General features: G+C 43.8%; 1 protein-coding gene across 26 annotated transcripts in view; it reads left to right on the top strand.

Annotated features, from left to right (window-relative positions):
• The window catches only part of EPB41L3 (erythrocyte membrane protein band 4.1 like 3), a 149,852-nt gene that overhangs the window by 44,932 nt on the left and 84,013 nt on the right, over positions 1-20,907 (top strand). For 7 of the 26 annotated variants that reach the window (XM_051609584.1, XM_051609583.1, XM_051609588.1 and 4 more), the window contains exon 1: positions 3,075-3,148. The exons of 2 other annotated variants lie outside the window; for them this stretch is intronic. The gene's annotated coding sequence lies outside the window, so the exon portion shown is untranslated. Of the gene's footprint in view, positions 1-2,621; positions 2,666-3,071; positions 3,149-5,496; positions 5,586-20,907 lie in introns of those variants that run through there. 17 more of the 26 variants (XM_051609567.1, XM_051609573.1, XM_051609571.1 and 14 more) reach the window with 7 other exon arrangements.

Below are 20,907 nucleotides of genomic sequence, written 5' to 3' on the forward strand. Positions count from 1 at the left end.
AATGTGCTGCAGTGGAGGATGCTGGTCTGGCAAAAAAAAGCGAGAAAGGTATCTGACACAAGGGGAAGGAAACTGCTTTGGAGAGGAGGAAGATGAAGAGATACTTTTGTAAGAGCAAAGGAGGAATAAAGGGTTGGGAAGCCCCTGACCAAGAGGTATGGTGGTAATGAAGGGACTGGGGAGAAGAGGCTGGGTGGAGATGGAGAATGGGGTATGATAGATGTGGGAAGAGGAACGGGGATGACCTGGCAGGCACAGCCTGGTAGAGGTTCTCTGCAGTCATCAAAATGGGGAGGAAATGCTAAGTGTGTACGGTCATGCAGGGAACTCGTGTCTAGAGAAGCAGGATGTGAAGGACTCAAAGGCTGTGTTCAGGGCACACTGTGTGCCATTCTGTGTCCCACCCAAGATAGTGCTGCTTTTAAATGAGCACAATGCAGGAGTTAAACCATTTTCCATGGCAGGCTGTAGAGGCTGTGTGTCTGGCTGCTGGCAGGGAATTTTGTGGAGGTGAGAAATGACCGCCTTGGGCTTAACCAAGCCTGATGCATTGGGAATTGAGACAAACAAAAACTCTAATGGGACCATTAAACTCATTTGCTCTTGCTTTCCAAGTCTCAAACACCACCTCAAGAAAGGCAAGAAAATAGCAAAAATAAAACTGTTGTCCCATAGCAAGATGGGAGATCAGAAGTCTCTTCTAGTGCTGCCTAGACTTGTCATCCAAGCTTCCTTTTGTGTAGACACTGGGATAACTCCAGTGAAGTGTGGGGGGATCATTCACGTTTCCTGCCTCTGTGAGAAGAGTATGGATTTGGGCTTGGAAGAACAGTTACTTTAAATACTAACTTAAAACTGCAGGTTCACAGAACTCTAAACTTCCATGGAGCTTCCATCTGACATAATTCAGGGCAAGCTGGCCAACTAACCCATTTTGGAATGAGAAATTAACATTTTAAAATGAAAAAACCCTCAACATTCAAAATACTGCGAGCATTGAGAACTCGGAAAGTTAGGCCTATACTAGTAGTCCAGAAGTATCAGTTACCTCGTATCTGCTGCAGAGATTTTCTGCTTGTAGGAACAAGTTAAATCAATGTGCTGAAAGCCTTCTAGATCCTCAGATGCAAGATGGTATAAGATATGCAGTATATCCACAAAAGGAATCAAAGAGTATATTGCAGCTGTGGGGCGAACCTGCCTACGGTTCTGCTCAAGGACACGTGTTGTTGTGAAGCACTAACCCTCCAGCAGTGAGTGTATCTCTGCCTAAAAGCAGTGTCAACACCTTCCTCCGTAATGTTCAGTACAAGAGCTGCAAAAGGTTGAGCTGGTTAATACTGCATTGTTTTTCAAATAATATTTCCAAAGTGTCCCGGCTTGCTTTTGAGACTCAATTTGATTCAAACCAACTCAGTCCTTTTCTTCCTTTTTTTTCCCCACTTCAAACCTTGTTAACTCTAATGTGTGTCTTAGCTGTCAAGCCCATTCCTGTGTGATTCGTGATGACTTCCAGAGCTCCTGGTGGAGAAGAGTATACAAGCCTTTTTCTTTCAGCTGCATGACTAGAGGTATGCCTTCTCTTAGTTGATGGCATGCCTTTTCCTTTTGAAGTCTCTCCTGCATGTTACAGTGTGCCACATCTCCTACATGGCATTCCTGCATAGCAGGTGAGGGAGGTGTGTTTCTTGCTACAATTCTACATAGAATACAGAGCAACACAGTTTTGCAGATCTGAGAAATGGTACATCTGCTTATTACTGTCATAACTTCTTTCCCTTCTTAAATCCCACAGAGATGCTGCTAATTAAGGGAGATACATTTTGCCCCCCCACCCCCCCGCTCGATTCATATCAGAGGCCTGAATGTAATTTGTATCTTATCATTTTGGAAAGCTCTCAAACACGCTACCTAAGGAGAAAATAACCCTGATTTATCTGCTGTGTTGCAACAGGACTGAAGGTGCAGCATGAGAGCGTCTCGATTCGTGGCTCTCCCATAGCAAGGCATCGCTGCCCTTCCCACGACCAGTTTCTCCCCCGGAAAAAAAGCAAGTTCAGCCACTTCTGGCCCCTCAGAGACGTGAAGGAGCAGTGCTTCTGAGCACCATGGTGCTGCACAGTCTTAAATCCAATAGCTGCTCGTATGCATGTAGTTCGTGGAGAGCTGAGTTATGTGCTTTCAGAACAGCTACATATTTACCAAAATGAAATGGTGCATGAAGGATTATCCCCTACCAAAAAGCTTTTGTATGCACTAGGAATTTTTTATGCTTTCCGACATGTGGCATGTGGTGGTCTGTACTGTAGTGAAAACTAAAAAGTCTTTGTTGGTTTTACGTTACCCTTTCTGGATCAGGAGCTGATGTGTGGCAGGACCTTTGTTTTTTTTAGTAATGCTGTTGAGTGAAATAAGGGCCAGATTTTAAGAACATATGCTTTGTCATTGGAAATTAAAATCGAGGAGGCTGGTACCCCCACCCAGCAACGACACCAGAGATAAATCAAAGCCAGACCTTGCCAATACGCAGCTTGCTGCTTTTAAGTTCCTAGGGAGTCTCTCCATCGCTAGGGTTTGGTTGCAACTGCAGCAGCTAAACTCATCTGTCTAAATAGAAGAATTCATTTAGCTGAGCCAATAACCAGCTGGATCCCTCCGGACGCAGGTGGGGATCCCGGTGCCGGGCGGGGAGGGGGGAACAACGACCCTCCGTGCTGTATGGGGAAGAGGGAGCTAATGGTGGTGAGAAACCTGCCAGCATCCAGCTTTTGCCGTTTAGCGCGGCGTGGACATTTCCCCCCGCTCTCCTTTATTTTTTTTTTTCCCCCCCTCTTTCCTTTTTTTTTTTTTTTTTTCCCTTCTCTCTCTCTCTCTCCCCCTTTCCTTTTTCCCTCCTCCCTCTCTCCAGAGGAGCCTCCGCAGCCCTGATTTGCTGGGAAGCGGCGGAGGCTCGCTCTGGGCAGAGCCGAGCTGCGCTGCCGCTGCTGACGCGTGGCCGCTGCCGCCGGGATCAGCCCCGAGCCCACGACCGCCGGGAGCAGCCCAGCGCTCCGGGACCGCCGGGAGCAGCCCCGCTGCCGCCGCCGGGAGGAGCCCCGCGCCCCGGCCCCGCTGCCGGGCGTCCCCGGCGCTCCCCACGGCTGCCAAGGTACCTTCCCGCCGCTCCCGCCCCCACTGTCCTCCCCGCAAGGGGAAGCGGAGGATATGACCTAGAGGGGAGGGTAAATTGCACCCCCCTCCCCTTTAGCAAAAATATATATACGTGTTTATATAGATAAGCCTCGTTCGTAGGAGCCATTTTTAAGTTAGCGGCTGCCGAGGGGCGGCGTGTGCAGGATGAGGCCGGGATGCCCAGGGGGCACGGAGGAAGGCAGCCACCCTTTGGGTGCCCCCCGGAGAGCGGGGAGGACTCTGCGGGGGGCACCGCTGGCTGCGGCTGGGGCCGCGGGACACGGACACGGCTGCTCCCGCCGCAGCTGTGCCGAGGGTGAGGTGGAGGGGGGGGTGTCGCAGTTGTAATTTTTTGGGGGCGATATGCGTTTCTGTGGGAAACTTCTGTAGGCGGCAGAGGCGCGGCCAGGGGGGCTTGTCTGGCTTGGCAGGACTCACCCCGAGCCCTCTGAGCCCCGGGGCTGGTGCCGGGTGCCCCGCTCACCTGGGGGGGCACAGCGCCTGGGCAGTGCAGCAGTAGCCGCCTCCCCCCCCTCCCCCCGGGCCCTCCTCTTCGTCATCGTCCGGCCGGGGCTACGCGCCTTGCGGTGTTGGGGGGGCTGTTTCCCTCCCCCGCCCCGGACCGTGGCTTCTGCAATGCGGTGGGTGTGGTTATGTACGGAGCACATCGCAGCCCCGGACCGCTGCAGTGGCAGCGCCGCGCCGCCCCCGTCGCTCCACAGCCCCGGCCGGCAGCGAGGGGCCCCGCCGCCCGCGGGTGGGGGAGCCGCTGGGCCGGAGCTGCTCCGCCCCGCGCTGCCGGGGCCGCCCGCGGCGGGAAACGGGAGTAGGGCGGGCGCCTGCCTGTCCCCCTGCCTGCCTGTCCCCCTGCCTGCCTGTCCCCCTGCCTGCCTGTCCCCTCCCTGCCTGCCTGCCCGGGCGCGGGTTTTCCAGGTGCGCTGGAGAGGCGGCCCGAGCCGTGTGTGTGTCTTCCTCCTGCCCCCGACGCCTGTCCCCGCGCAGCGCGGAAGTTGCGGTGCTTGGCCGGGGCTGTGGGGAAAGGAGAAATAGAGACCCCGAGGGTGCGGCCGGCAGGAAGGCTGTGCAGTTCCCTCCTCCCGCATCCCGGCTGCGGCACCCGGGTGAGCACAGGGGGGCTGAAAGAAATAGTTTCTTTATCTTTTCAGGTGTTCTTAGTTTTCATTCAGAGTTGAAACTTTATCTTGTACACCGAGAAGCTTGAAAACTCCCACCCCTATAATGAATGAAAGCAGCAAAATACTCTGGCCTTGCACCTTCTTGATTCTTCTTTTTTTCTCCTGGGGCTGTGCTTGAGGGGGAAGGTGGCATTCAGAAAAGGTGATTATCACACTGAATGCTGTTTGCCAGCTTGTGTTTGAGGTAGGGATAGAAAGTATTTCCTCAACATGTATGTCGCTTGGAAGTCGAAGGGAAGGTACCTATGATGTTTGAAATCTTGGCTGTCAAAATAACTGCAAGCCAGAGGCCTTACTGCCAAGTAAAAGCTCTGGGTTAGGTGTGCCCCACATGCATCTGTCTTTTTACAGTGTGGCAATCTGAATTACGTCTTTTTTTTTCTTTCATTTGAATAGTGTCAGCTCTTGCCTGTGTCAATAGGAAGGTTTGTATAAAGAAAACATAGCTAAATCTCATAGCAAATGAGAAAATGAGCAAAGTATGTGTTTGAGCAGTAAATCTTAGTCAGATGTGATTGAGTATTTGCTTTTCTGTAAATCTATGGAGAACTGTCATTTTATAGCATATTAAAAGGTCGAGATCATCCTGCTGCGTCACTGATGTGAAATTCATGGGTCTTGCTGCACCTGTGTGTGTACATGCATAATGTAGGATAAGTGAATACAGCTCCACGGGTCTCCTTGGGTTGGAAAGTTTCAGCTCTACAATGATGATGAGACCTGCATGGCAATAGGAGAGCCCGAGAGCACTGCATTGGAAGTTTATTCCAGGAAGGCTCCTTGAGCTGTCAGCGTGCTGTAGACCTGCTTACTGCAGCAGAGAACACAAAACACTTTGAGAAGCATTAAAAGTACATTGATTTTATTAAATCGGAGCAGCACAGGCATTCACATCCCTCCATTGTTGGTGCAGCTGATGGCCTTTTCTCCCCAAAGGCTGCCCCAAATGACCAGGTAGCTGGTAGGATGCATGTCAGGAGCTCACCCGATAGGAGCCTGCTTCTGTGGTGGGCAGGTTTTGCCTATGGGAGGAGGAGGAGGAGTGGGGAGACAACAGGGTGTGGTACCATGCCCAGCTCCCCCCCCCCCCCATGCCTCCGCCTTGGCGGCTCTCGCAGGGTTTGGCTGTGTCTTGTCTGCTGGGGAACTGCAGCAAAACTGGAGAAGTCTAATTTTAGTTGGGGTTTTATTCTCTCTTCCAAGAAGGAGCAAGTGAAGGTGAAGCTACAACTTACGTAATTTTTTAATTAAACAGGGTGAGGTTGTGGGTTTTTTTTTCATTTTTTTTTAATTTTCTTTTTTTTTGTCGGTAGTGTAAACCTGCTGAATATTTACTCTTTGATGAAAAATAATCACTTTTCACAGGTTTTCCTTTGAAGGCTGAGGGCTTTTTGTAGATAATATGGGTACTGGTGGTAGGTTTGACCCACAGTAGCATGCTTATACCTGTATTTGTTAGATTTGTTGTTTGGTGCAATGGCTGTGAATTCCTTGGGGGCTATGCATGATTATTTTCTTAAATATGTAAAAAGCTACTTCTTTGTATTTTGGGCATGAACTCGAGTTAACAGAAACTTCTTGAAATGTGTTAAATGTGTTATTCACAGTGGATGACATTCAGACTTGTTTCATGGAAATCTCATGGACTAGTAAATGACTGCTTGTTGTCTCAGAGAAAATATCAAGCCATTTATAAGTGGTTATAAAAGAATAGTTGTTTCTCATGAGATGAAGCATCAGCTTTATCTCTTGAGCTACAGTGTTTTCAACATGAAAGTATTAGTAACTGTCTGACTTCTTCGCATGGAAATACATCTTGGGGTGAGAATCTCTGTACATTCGGTGCACATTCAATATATATTGGTCTTTGAAAACAATGAGTTGGTCCATGCAGGGAGGGCTCTTCCATGAGTCTGCAGGATTGTGCTTTTTCAGTGTGTGTAGCACGACTCTGGGATATTGTGGTTTAGCATCTTATTTGTCACATTTTTAACTGAAAACATGACTGCAGCATTTGAATTTTTAAAGTGTTTTGTTCAGACATAATTTCTGTCTAACCAAATTAAAATAAATGCATGTATATAACTTAAAAATATATGATTCCTGTCAACTAAGCTGAAAATTAAGCTGAAAATATGTTTATTCTGAAAGATCGTGATGGATTGTTTTTATTTGATACAGAAGTTGTGGCATATGTAAAAGAGTGATAGCCAGAACTAGACTTAAACAAACATCGCTAGGCAGCTTGAATCAGTATGGTAAAGGAAGCCTTTACAGGAGATGAACTACTAAAAAGAAGATGGATTAGATAAATTTTATAGCGTTTGTCTTAATTTTTAATCTTCAGTAACAACCATTTCTAATGGTTGGGGAATGGTCTAACATTGTGTATATGGGCACATAGCACTTCCTTACATATTAGCCGGCTACAAACACCCAAAGAGACATACCTATTTTATTTCGAAAGATCTCCATTTCTTAAAATGAAGAATACAGATAGCGGAGGGGAGGAACGTAAGCAGTTATCTTGGCTTTCGTAGGAATAATCCCATAGGGCCTTTTGCTCCTGCCCCTGCCAGTCTCAATTGTTGTCACAGGAAGCATCGGTGCAGAGGAAACTCAGGAGTATTGTCGAGGACCAAGTATCTGTGGAAAAACAAAAACGGGTCAGTATTTGGGACAGCTGAGTTAATCTGAGACAATGTGCTGTATAGACAGCAAATTTGGTATCTACTACATCCTTCCTGAGTAATTGATACAATGCAATTTGAGTAATTGTCAGCTTTTTGTCTCTGGAGGAAAACGAAATATTTACTTTTTACTTGGCCTTTGTATTGGCAGAACTGGTTGTTCTGAAGTTAGATAAAAGCAAAAAGGAAGTTTATTTTAATATAATATAAATCACTTACAAATCTATTTGCATCCAATGAGACAGAGTATATAAAAGTTTTAAAAGTACACAGAAGTAAAAAAAACTTTTTACATAGACCCCTTCAATTTTTATGCTTTCCTTTATTGATCTTGGAAAGACTTTGTATGCCACAGACAGAAAATCCCTTTCGGTGGCTTCACTACCTATTAAAACTGATCTGTTGGCAAGTCGAGAAACAAAAGCAGTACTGAAATCTGCATGAGTATCATCCACCAGATGTTTCATCCCACTGAGGAAAGTCTTTGGAGGGTTAAAAAGAGAATGTGGAAATGGGGGACTCGCAGCATGTGGGTGAGGGGTAAAGGTCTAGAAGAAATGGAAAGCATATACGAATATGAGGAATATTTCAGGAAGGGAAAAGTAAAGGGTAAAGTGGGAAAAGCAATTTTGAATACATGCTCACGTGCATGTGTTTGTATGAAAAGTGTGTTTACTGACAACTGTGACAGAAGGGGACAATCATAGCACTACTCTCATGAGTTAGAGGTGGGAGAAGAAAGCTCCTGCGTGGAATGGAGAACAGTTGATGTTTCTTTGTTAAAATTTGAACTATCAAGGTATAGTGTGCTTCTATCACTTGGCTTTTACTGCAGCCTTTTTCCTAAAATAGAGGCTGGCTTTTGATGCCACATGGGCTGCAGGTAGCAAGTGGGAGAGTGTATTTGAGGTGGGGACAGTTGACCCTGGCAGGTTCTTGGTTAGAGCCCTTCCAATGGATGATGGGATGTTCATGTGAGAGAAGAAGGGGAAACACCCATCTTCAGTCTTTTTCAGACTAGAGCAAACCACACAATTAGTCCTGTGGTTTTGCCCTTCTCTTTAGTTGTGTCCTGCTTCCCCAGCCAGCCTGTTGCTCCTACTGCACAACCCCTTCCCCTGGCCATGGTCACTGGCTGGGTGTCCCTTCCCTCCTGGGGCAGGAGCCTCTGGCATTGTCCATCTTTCCCATTACCCAGGAAGGTGGCTGAGCACCCTTCCCCTCCTCCCAACTTCAGATTAACCCACCCCTTTTAGTGGCTCAGCCTTAGCACTCTCCACTTCCCCACAAGAGGTGAGTACATCCTGGGAGGCAGCTGCAGGCTCCAGCAGCCTCTCCCCAGTGGCAGGAGGTGACATTGCTGGTGGTGGTGGAGCAGGAGGAATCCCTAGTGGTAGAGGTTACCTTGTTTACTCCTTATGAATCTGAGGTCAATTATGTGTAACACCTCCTGGTTTCCTATGACATACTGGCTGCAAATAAAATCTTGTTTAATAAGCCAGCAAATGCAAACAGGCTGTGAAGAGGGAAGGAAAAAAAACAACAAACAGAAAACTCTTCCAGACCTAGGAAACATATGTTTATGCTAACTGAGAGACCTGTTCTTGCACCCTGACTCACGTTGGGGAGTATCTTTATCTGCCAGTCTTCCCACAGAAATCAGGAAGCCTGTCTGTGAAGCAAGGCTTGATTCAGTTTAGACAGAGGCAAAATCTGACCCTACCAAATCATAGCTTAGGTCAGGAAGCTGTAATCTCTCTTAAGTACCCTGGAGGTGATTGCTTCACCAGGTCTGCTGAATTCATTGCTGTTTTCTTTCAATTAAATAACCACTGTTGCAGAGCATGAGTCGGGACAGGCAGCGCTCAGCCCCTCTACTCCTTGGTTCCCCACAGCTGCACTGGAGTCAGTATGTAGTCATACACATCTATACAGGGAGAAACATTGCCACTTGTCTGTGGGAATTATGTTCAGCAAGAAACCTAGTACTTCTGGTTTGTTCCTAGTAGCTGTTCTAAACCTTACATACCAATAAGTATGAGATTTTGATAAAAGCAAAGGTAGTGGGTGAGTGTAAATGTGTACTCTTGAGGAAGCAAGGTGGCTGTGGTTTAGCCAGAGGGTCTTGGTAGTCCAGGCACTGGTTGCACAGAACCCCTTGCATGGGGCATCTGGCACTGGTGTTGGCTGGGGAGGGCAATGGGCAGCTGCCCTGCCAGAGGTCAGGACCTTGCTTGGTGTCAAAGCAGGAGTGAAACACAGACCTTGCTCCTGCTTGAGGGGCTGTCCCTAGGCACGGTTGGTCCCTGTTTGTAAGCAGGTTCCTTAATTGATCGCTTACTTATGGCAGTACGTTGCTGGTTTAACCGTGTGGCCCACTTGGCAAACACTGATGGAAGATCTTGAGAGCAAGCCTGGAAGGAGGGGCCCAGCTGCAGAGTTGAAAGCTGAAGTGAGATGGTGGGTTTTTTACCTTAGAATTTGTCTTTTCCATTTCTTCTGTCTCTCTTGGATCATTCCAAAGACTGAAAGTTTTGGTTAATTTTATGTGCTAAAAGGGAAACACTGTAATGTAGTTTCCATTTACTGGAGCATTATTCTTGTACAGCTGGAGCTGGCAGCCTTTCATTCCCCTACCACCTCCTTTTTCTCCTAAAAATAGCAGCATGCTACAGTGGGATTACAGGAGAGGCAAAAGGATGTTTCCCGAGCAACAATTTTTGCCGGGTGGTGGTTTTGCTAGCAACAAGAGCAGATTTTGGGGGAATCGGAGGGAAATATAAATAGGAACAAAACAAAATGGGACAGAGGCAGAACTGGAGTGGAGAGGACAAAGCTAGCAGGTGGGATAGACAGGGGGCTTCACTCATCTGTGTAACAGCCAGCCTGGGGAACTGGAAGAAATCTCAGCCCTTGAATCATTTAGGAGTTGCTGAGATGGGGCACTCAGCAGCACTGTATGGGTAGCAAACTCACAGTGCAGACAGAAGGCATGGGGAAGATGACCTAATTTCCCTCTCTGATTTCAATGATTTATTAAAGAGTTTTGCAGGCTTTCTCTTAGCAGTCTTAGAGCTGGAATTTGAGGCATGGCATTTAGGAGGGTCCTTTAATACTGTGCCAGTCAGGGCTTTGATCACTTACTTGCATGGTTAGTGACCTAAGTGTGGGTAATTCTCCACTCCAGCAAACAGAGGTAGTGGACAGGCTCTGCTCCAGTTCTAGTGTTGACGTTGTCTTGCATTATATGTTCAGTCCTGCCCTGCATGCACATACAATGATGATAAATAATATATTAACGTACTATAGTAGATATCTTGGAAAAATATATTAAAAAAAATGACCATCCCACAACCCATGTCTCATGCTGTCCTATTTAATGGTACCCTGAAGAACGAGACAATAGTTGATTTGTCTTAGTTTATTCTAGTCTTGGGAGTCCCTTTCTGCCTGTAATGGGTTGGCAAAGAAGAGCCAGCAGACAACGCTTCTGCTGCCATCGCCGGTCCAAGTCAGGGAGAAAAGACAGCTCCCACCTGCTTCTTCAATATATATATATTCAACTAGGCTGTCTACATAAAGCACGTGCCTACTTGCATCTGCACATAACTTAAGTATGCCACACAATTATTGTGATACTGACATAACTGATCCTGATCAAATTCCTTCGAAACCCTGCCTTTCTCCTGGAAGTGTTGGTGTTAAGGTTGTTACTTCTTTTCTGTACTCACTAACCAGTCCTTGCAGAGCCAAATGAAACCATCCAGAAATTCACATTTAAAGTTTGAAAGTGTTTTATCCTCAGATTTGTTGACTTCATCTTCATTGGTCAAACCTAAAACTGTTTTTCTTAGACTTGCATGATATATAAACCATAAATATGGTCCTTTGCAGCTTCTCTACCAACATGGTAATGCAGAGCACTAAAGCCAGTCCTTTTCTCAGCCCGAGGGGACAGTGATTGAATTAAGGTTGCAGAGCTGGAGAATTAAAGTTCCTTCTTTAAAAATTTTTACCGACTTCCCACTTTTTTGCTCTAGGAATGGATACAAAATGTCTCTTGCAAGGTAACTGATATGAAAGAAGATGCCCCTTGTGACCTTCTGGTCCCATGATGTTGCCTTGGAGAATGCAATCATATAGTTTGTGGCAATCAATAGAAGTTTTTAGTATCTCCATAGAGTTGCAAGAAATCTTGCTCTGCCTTTTTTTTTTTAATTAAAAATGCTGGCATGCAATAGATGATGTAGCAACAGGCCATCATGTTATAAAGAAACACTTGCACTAAGAAGGTAACTGTCATTCTCTAACTTCCAAGCAGTTATAAAGGGATAAAACAGATATATTTACTACATACTATGTTACATAGTTTACTTAAAACTCTTTGCTACCTTCTTTTAAGGCACACGAGGGTCTTGTCATTGTTCCTAGGTCACAAAACTGAATTTACTTCCTTGATAGTGTCCTCTGTGCCTGGGATGTTGTAAGAGGAAAAATTGCTGCAGGATGAGACTTGGCAAACAAATCAGGGTCTCTGCCGAGGAAATACATTGTCTGTTCATTTTCTAAACAAAAGTGGTTCAGCTGAAGTCAAGTGTTTTGTGTCTGGTTTCCATTGGCTGTATTTTGATTTTGTAAAGTAGATGTGATAAGCAATTATTTCTGCTTACATGTCGCTGTTTAAAAAATACCAGTAGTTAAATATTTCTTAATTAAATGTTGACTGCTGAGCATGTTAAACAAACTTTTCAGAAGTTCAGAAGGGATAGCACAAACATTAACTAGAATCTGAATAAGTAATGAATGGGATTATTTTCTGCTTGAAAATATACTAGTTTGAGAAGTGGGCTGTGCAGAAGTCATTCTTTGACTAGTGGCACGTTTAAGCCCACCATCTTGAGATTCTCAAGCAAGGCTTTCTGGTGACATTTGGCCTTCGTTTTAAGACCTTTTATACCTTATCTATTTTAACCTAGTATTCTGAAATTGTATTGTATGGAAACCCCAAATTAAGGTATTCTGTGGACATTTTTAGAACTTTTATTTCTTTCAGAATTCCGGATAGATGCATAAAAAGGATATTATTGATCAGTAGTATTAGAGAGATACAGAATTAGTACCTAAAAGTGGTATTTAACATCACTTAAGATGGATGACAGCTCTGCAAAATGCATGCTATCTTCCAGAATTGAGGTGGCAAGGCATCATGACAAGTGCAGTCTGTTAGAAAAAGGCAACTCCTTGAAAATGTAGCAGGAGCTTGAGTTGCTGAAGTATACTCCCATAATAATGCAATACTCCCCTTCGCCTTCCATAGGGAAATGAAATAGTGACTGGCAGTAGGTAAAACTTTCATTCAGGTATGAATGGAAAGCACCTCAAGCCTCCTTCACCCTCTCTGCCAGAGCTGCTAGTATGGAATGAAAAGCTCTTTCCTGGCGCAGATTAACTCCTCAACTTTGTCGCCTTCTTCACAAACCGCAGCGTGTTTTATTGGTGAGGCTGCCCAAGGTTCTCCCCTGCTTCAGAAAACTGAAGCCAAGAGGTGGAAGTGGGGTCCCTGGCCCTCCTGGCTGCTTCACCCCGGGATGCTGCCAGATGCTGCTGCCCATCTCCAGAGTGTTCTCCAGTAACTTCTGGGGCTGGTAACTGACTGGCTGCTCTGCTTGAGCCTTTCTTTTAGGCATTGCAAAGGTGTTTAATTTAATTTAATTTGTCTGGCAAAAATTGAAATTGCATCAGTCACACCTCTTATAGAGTTATCCTGTGATTAAAACTGACAAATAGTTTTCAATGAAACACTGTTTTCATGTTTTCCTAACCTCTCAAAGCATTCATGTTTGAAGCTTGAGATGTCACGTGCGCTCTTCAAAATTCACCTTTAAAATATGTTTAATATAAGGAGGGAGGAAAGCATCTCCTATAGTTTAGATCGAACTTAAGGTATATTAATGTCCGCTTAAAGTGTTGACCTTTCTTGCCACTAGGAACAAGCCATAGCTGTCCAAACTTTGAATTTTTGCACCTGTCTGGTATGATCTCTTTGCTGGGTAGCGATGCTTTTAAACTCAAAACCCAAATGATTTATCTTCTGGTAGCCTACCAAAATAGCCTTATGGTAGCTGCTAAATCCTGCACAGTTACTGAAATATTTAGCAACATTGAAATCTTATTGTTGAATTGTTAACCTCAGCCAGCAGGATAAAATTGAAAATGAATGTGTTCCTTTCCTGAATGTGCCCCTGCTTTGTTTAAATAGCGGAGAACTTCCAGTAAGGCTGAAACCTTCATCCCCTGTGAAAGCAGCCTGTGGTTTCATAAATGCAAAGGCTGGATCTAATCACTCAATGTATCTCTGCCACGTGAGGCAAAAGGCAAAGCCAAAGCATGCTGTGACTCCTAAACACATTCAGAAGAGACATGGGGGTGGCTGACCCTGAGCATCCCTGTATCTCCATCAGCAGGCGAGGCCATTGCTGTGGGCTGGTGACATTGCTGATGGGTGCTCACCAGTATTGTTCTGAATGGAGCCTGCTCCCTGTTTGTAGTGGTAATGCTTTGGCTGTCAAGGAAATGTTGCCCTTTGCTATAGCAAGTAGCATTTGGAGATGTTGGCTTCAGGTGTGCTGAGTTGCAGAATTCTGGGATTGAGGATGCCATGTGTGGTTGTCCAGACTTCAGGTTAGGGCTGGATGAGCTTTGTGGGATCAGAGGCTCAGGAGATGTTCTAGACATTTGGGGCTCACAAAACTAAGATGAATTTGTGGCTGTCCGGTGGTGTTTGCTGGTCCTGGATCTGCAGGGAATGTGAATCATCATTCTGTTGAAGCTCATGGCATGTGTGCACCAATTGTTCACTGCTCTGACCTGCTCTGTTAAGCTGCCCCAGCATTGTTATCTCATGTTACCCCCCAAAAATGCGGTGTTTCCTTCAGACATTTTTCCTTTCCTTTCTCGACTTTGCAGCCAGTAATTTTCTCATAGAATACCATGTCCTCTAGAACATTCTAACAACAGCATCAGACAATAATGTTGCCAACCATCTTTACGTTCAAGTAATAATTTACATGAATCTGAAAAATGGATCATAAAGATTGAAGTGTTAACCTCAGATTACTGTTGCAACTTGAAAGTAATATGTTTGGATTTTCATTATGTTTATTCAGAAAGTCTTTCTAAATCCTAATTATTTTGTTGCAGAACTGCTGTTTAGACCTTGGGCTTTGTAAGTGGTGGTGGTTATACAGTGCTTACCAATGTATTTCCAGTGCAAAATGTGGAAGCATGTGCAACTTTCATCTGTTAGTTTTTGAGCTCTTTGCATTCCACCTGTTGGTACTGTAAAAATGCATTAGTTCAATTCTGTGATTCTGTGAATTATTAAGATAATGCTACTTGGCCATTTAATTTCCCTAGTAAAAGATGGGACAATTGGTAAGTGAATGGAAGGTTTTTAGCCAAAAACCTGTAAGTGTAAGAGGCTTTGGTCCCAGCCTATGGTCTTAGAAATTGGAAAAAGAGCTTTTTAGAGACTACTTAGAAACAAATGATGGATGTTGGTGCCATCTCTGAGTGTGGCAGCTGGAAAGTTTAATTATAGGCTGGAAAGTCAGTTAGGGATTAAGGAACGTGTTAGCAGAAGGGATGAATGTTAATGACAGCTGTTCGCTGTAGGCTTCAGGGAGACAAAGTACATGTAGAACATAAATAAAGTGTAGGGCCAAACAAATGGTGGCTTTGAATGTTCAAAAACTCCAGGTCACTTGTGCCTTGACACATGAACCTGATTTGTAGGAAATAATTTGAACGGCTCACGTGGAGAGAGAGGTGTGTGTATAGAGAAGAAAAATTCCTCCTGCCTTTGTTTCAGATCCCCCAGCACGGACGAGCTTGTATTCACTTTTGGAAAATGGCACCTGGGCCAGGGATAAATATAAACTGGGAGAGAAGCATGCACCGTACTGGGCAAGGGGCGTTTGTCTGAGAGGAGGAGATCTGTGCAATGAAACGTTCAGGGCTGAGGACCTGAAATCCACGTGTTTTGCACTGGCTGTTACTCTGGTCCCGGAGAGCACACTGCCTGTGCCTGCTGAGACCTACAAATCAAAATGGGTCTGAAAACCCATTCCAGCCTGCATGGGGTTGGTAAACACACTGTAGTTTATGTTGCAAACCTGCACCAGGTTGAAGGAAAAATCCAGATGCTTTTGCCTTTAAAAGTGTATAGGTTGAGAAATAGTTCTGCATCTCCTTATCTGATCTATATGTCTTGTTATATGGAGCAGGTGGTGATGCTGAGATTAGTAATGTTGCAGATTGCTAAGGCAGTTATAGCTAATACAGTGCTAAGGCTGAATCAGTCTCCTCTTTCTGTCACTCTTTTCAGGATTGAGTTTTAAGTTTTTTCACTCAAGTATATTACATCTGGTCTGCAAATAGCTTTTTTGTTGTTGTATGACACAGGTTTTTCGCTATATATATATATATATTATTATTTTTTTAATGAGGAGGAGTTGTGAGGGATTCATGCCAGACTTACTCTTCCTAGGTGCATACATGACTTAATAAATCTGCTTTTTAACACGTCACAGTAACCAGAGGTCATTCTTTGAGAGGAGAAAGAATGATAGTGTGAGCCATCTTTTGGAAAAACAGCAAAAAAAGAGTCCCAAAACCAAGTAAAAAAAGCCCCCAAACCAATCAAAATAACCCAACAGCCACCAATCATCTCAAACCAGCCAAAAAAACAAGTCCCAAAACCAAGAAAATACAGCATTTTTGTTTTGAAGTGTACAAAACAGATGTGCAGTAGTAACCTAGTGGAGTTTCTATTCTTATTTCAAAGGGTAATAGCATATGTGGAGAAGTTTGGATTTACCCCTGTTGGATGTGAGTTTTAAGATTGCTTTTTATTCAGCTGCAGCAATTGATGGGCTTACCTTACAGACTGCTGTGGCAGTGTGGTATGTTGGCTTGTGCATCAAAGGAATAAACTATGGGAGTCTTTTTTCCCATCAAATCAAACTAATTTGAAAGTGTGGCATTATTTATAATGCATTTAATAGATTTATAGCTGTACATTATTTTCCTTGACAATTAAGAGCTTGTAGAGCACAAAAATGTGTCTAGATTAATAAGCTATGAAATGGTCCTATATGAGACTTCTGGGTGTTAAAGCACCAAGGTTGTTGCAGAAAGGTAATAATTCAGCCTTTCCTCACATAATTCAGTGGGACCAGCCATAATGAATGTATGGCTGCAGTATATAAGCTGGCTGCTTGAAAAATAATGGTGTAATAAAAAAATTGCAGTTTTTTGGGTACTAGCCAATTCCAGTTACAACCAGAGCTGGTTTTTGGTGGAGAGTAGCGGCTGGTTATCCTGCTGATGGCATTTTCTGTGCTCATGTGAGTGCAGATGATGGGGGCTGGGGCCAGAACCCAGTGCTGGGTGGGTGCCATGGCACGCAGGGGCTGCCAACTCCATCATTAACCCAACTGCTTCCCGCTCACCAGGGAGGGACAAAGGTATTTACACCTCTTATTCATGGAGGGCTTACCATCCCTGGGAAGCTCTCTGGTGATGGAAAAAAAAAAAAAAAAAGGCACTTCATGTGGTATTTGAAATGCTGGACAAGAATTCACAGCAGGCATTTCCTCTCCTCTGAAGTGTGAGTAGAAGGAGGGGGGAGAAAAAAACCCTAATAAAATACAGCTTGCTTTGGGGATAGTGAAACTGTATACTTGAACCTGTTTTACTTGAGGTTATGTCAGTGTGGGTCAAGTAATGCACTGAACTGCAGATGAAATAGTAAGAAATAAGAGGAACGCTTGCCTTTCTGAGGGCAGCATGCTTTTATGAGACCATAAAAGATGACAAGTAGGGTGAAGAGCCTAGGTTACGTGTGTGTTGGGAATTTTGTCCTTTCTCATATGCTTGCATATGAAAAAGAGAAGAAATCCTGAACTTGCCCAGGCTACTTTTTTTTTTTTGCGGGTTGGTTTGCTTTGTTTCCAGTTGATTCTTTTTTCCCTCAGCTTGGAAACCCCGTTAATTACAGCTGTAATTCTGAGGCTTAGATGCAGTTCTGAGCATAGAGGACCCTGCCATGTTCCTGGTCTTATTTAGTGCTAATGGATTATAGAAGAAAAAAAAAAACAAACAGCGGTCTCAGAACCCCGCCCTGAAGTATTGCAAGCTGTTTTTCTTCTTAAGAACTCCTAAATATCCAAGTCCACACTTAGATCTATTTAAGCCAGCTTGAACTAGCTTCTTTGCAAGTTTTCAGTCATCTGAATGCCAGCCATTGTCTAGCAACTGTTTTGCATGGAATATTATTCCATATTGGCCTGTCAGGCCATTCCTTGACATTGTGTCCCTGTGGCACGTTTGCTCTTGGTACCAGGGAACAGGAAGAGTAGATGTTCTTAGTGGTGTAATGTAGGGTGGGGTTTTGTTCCCTCTTAAAAATCCAGTATCAAAACTATTCTTAAAATACAGGTTGAAAGAATTAGCCTCAATCAGTCTTTTGATTTTCTCTGGTAAGGCAGAGTATGTATTTCATGTCCATAAGAAGATGCCCAGATTAACCTGAAATTACAGTCTTTCCTCACCATTTACCTTTTAGTTCAATAGGGGTTGAGGCAGGCATTTGCCAGCATACCAAAAGGGACCTGACACTTCTGTTGCAAATAGCTTTTCCCCAAAAGCACTGCTTGTGTTGAAACAGTTTCGTTCCTGGCTTGCAGCCATGGGTTCACCTAAGCATATTACAAGAAGTGACAGGTAGACAGAAGTAATACGTATTTTAATGTGCTTGACTCGGCTGGAGACCATAAAATGGGGTAGACCAGACTAGACCTCTCTGGCAGATGTGAGCTTGCTCCCAATTTATCAGTAAGTTAGGACACTGCCAGCACTGCTGCTGAGGCTCTTGAAAGCAGACAAGAACATTGTGTTCCTTTGTTTTTTGGAAGGTGTTCTCAGCTCCTGTGAACCTGCTACAGCAAACATGCTGAGTGGTCAGCCCAGCTAAGCTGTTAATGACCCTCACACATGCCCCACACACACTGAGGTGACTGCTTCTGGAGTGAGTGGAAGCAGTGGATGGAAGCTGTAAGTGAAATATCAATTATTTCACATTGTTATTCCGTATTATTTTAATAAAAAAGAGTATTGTGGCTTGAATGTGCTTCAGATACAGGGAGCCACAGTTGTTCTAATATTTATCATGTGCATTCTGTCACTGAAACTAGATCTTGTACATTAATAATTACTTATTTGAATTATACCACAAGAGAAGGAACTTCTAAACTACATTTTAATAAATATCATAATGATTTAAATAATAGATATCTACCTAGTGGATGTGTAGGGTTTGTTACTTTTTTTATTGAATATAAGGTAGCTAAGATAGTTTTTTTCCACTTTAGGCAGGAGTTCAGACGAAACAGGGTGGGATTATGAATGAATAAAAGATTAACATTAAGTTGATAGTATCATAATATGATCAAAATACTGAGCTTTCTTAATAGCAGGTGGTATAAAGAGGAGTATTGTTTTCAGACATAAAGCCATCCTTGCAATCTGTTCAGCACCAATAAGCACAGCTGATCTTCATCTGGAAGTGGTGTTTGGATGCTACTGCTTGGGAAAGAGATGGGTTTGTGAGAAAGAGACTAGAGGAGAGAGAAAAAAGCCTGAGAGAGGGCTAAAAATAGGAGTTGACAGAGGAGAGGGTGGTCTGAGGGTAGAGTGGCAGCCGTCTGCAAGCTGCGGAGCCACGATGCACATCAACTGTCGTCAGGGTGAGGAGGAGTGTGCCTACATTTCAAGTAGGAAGAACTAGGTCAGACTTTTTTGAGAATTTTCCTGAACAGTAAGGCTAGGGAGCCAATGGAATAAATTGGGGAACACGGAAACTTCAGCATTGTGGGATTTTAGTCAAAGGTAACATAAATATATACCAATTAGAATTTAGACAAGGGGCTGGGAAGGGGACCACGAAGCACTGGTGTCACTGTGCAAAACACTTCGGAACAGTAAGCTCCCTAATTAAGATCCGGCGGGTATTTGATGTGATCATTTTGTTGGTGGTGCTTTTGGCATACTTGCATGGCTGTATCTTTCAAAAAAAGTTTGGTGGCTGCTGCTGTAGGGTAATTAATGCCGTTGTGGAGCTGGGGGAAAGATTAGTTGGTTTCTAGCTTCTTTGCAAACCTTTGAAAAAAATTATTTCTTAAGGGTGAAGTTTCTGTGGCTCCAGCTGTGGTGGAACACATGCATATAGCGAAGGCGCCAGAGAGCAGAGTGGGTTGGACCCCAGCTGCACGGTACCACTTCCCGAGGGCATTCATGACATCCAGGGAGCAGGGGGGGTGGATTACTTCATTCATTTTTTAGTTCAGATGTAATGGCCATGTGAGTATTGGCATGGAGATTTCTGTCCCCACAGAAAACAGATTTCAGAGTGAATAGAGGAGGGGAAGGAGAGGTAAAATGCAGCTCTGTCATTTGTCTAGCACCAGCCATAGCTGCAAGAAGACATTTTTTATTTTCACAATTTATGATGAAGTAGGGAGTAATTCTCTGTATTTTCTGCATATTTATTAGCTCCTAAGAAGGTTGAATTGTACACTAAGATATCAAAATCTTTGAAGTTAAACTTTAAAATTATGAATACTTTATTGGGGAAGTCTTTTTGGTAAGAAGCGAAACAGTTACCTTTTTCCCCCCCACATAATGTAGAATGTAAATACGATTAATTTTACTTGCTGTGATCTGAAGGGTGCTGTAAGAAATGGATTGGCATAAAATAATCAGTAGGTACAGTGCACAGTAGTCCTTTGTCAAGTGCCCAGAGAGTCTTGTATTACGTCCTGCACAACATCAGGAGGAAGGATGGAGAAAGCCACCATTTATGGATGTGTTTCAGTGATTTGGGCAGTTTCCTGTTTGGGACACGAGACAAGTTTGAAACTCATTACACTGAACAGGATCTGGTATCAAAGTCTTTACCTTTATTTCTGAATTGTAGGATTTTATCTTAAATTAAAGTAGACAATTTGGATTATTTCGTAGCTACCAAATTAGTGATTTGTAGCCTTAAATACACATTGTCAAACATTCAACAGAGCTAAATATGAAGAAAAGTATGCAGGGAAGGAAAATAATTCAGGTTATAAATTCATTCATTCCTGAGTTAGGAAATAGCAGCATCTAGCTCTATTACCTTCCCTTCTGCTTTCAAATTATCAACTTGATATAGAATAGATTTATTATTTTTTTTAATAGTCCCTGTCGAGTAACCTAGAATGACTTTTGTGACTTAGTTGCTTTTTTTGAATCCCCAATTATTTAGAAGCTGCAAAGGACGTTTCTTCCTCTTTCTGCTGCAAAAGCTTCATTCAATCATATGATGGCAGGTGTTGGAAGGGACTTTTGTAGGTCATCTAGTTCAACCCCCAAGATTGTCTGTTCCCTCTTTACTCTCATTTTTGTATTTAATCTGCATCACTGCCAGTCGTCTTTCCTTCCTCTAACATCTTTTTCTGACCTCTGTCCTGCAGGGGCACTTCAAGCCACTTGGTTGTCCTCATTTTCCCAACCCCTTCTGTCCTCTCTGAGCGGCTGTTACTTCTGTGTGTCTTAAGTCCAGTCATACATTTTGAGGAGGAGTTGCCAGATCTGGTCACATACATTTTCAGAGAAAGCATAATCCAGCACAATACTATGTCAGGAGTATATTATGTAATTACAATATATATATACACATATAGTATAGTATTTCAGGATTTAATAATAGAATCATAGAATGCCAGGTTGGAAGGAACCTCAAGTATCTTCTGGTC

The sequence above is a fragment of the Apus apus genome, chromosome 2, assembly GCF_020740795.1.
Source record: "Apus apus isolate bApuApu2 chromosome 2, bApuApu2.pri.cur, whole genome shotgun sequence".
Lineage (NCBI taxonomy): Eukaryota > Metazoa > Chordata > Aves > Apodiformes > Apodidae > Apus > Apus apus.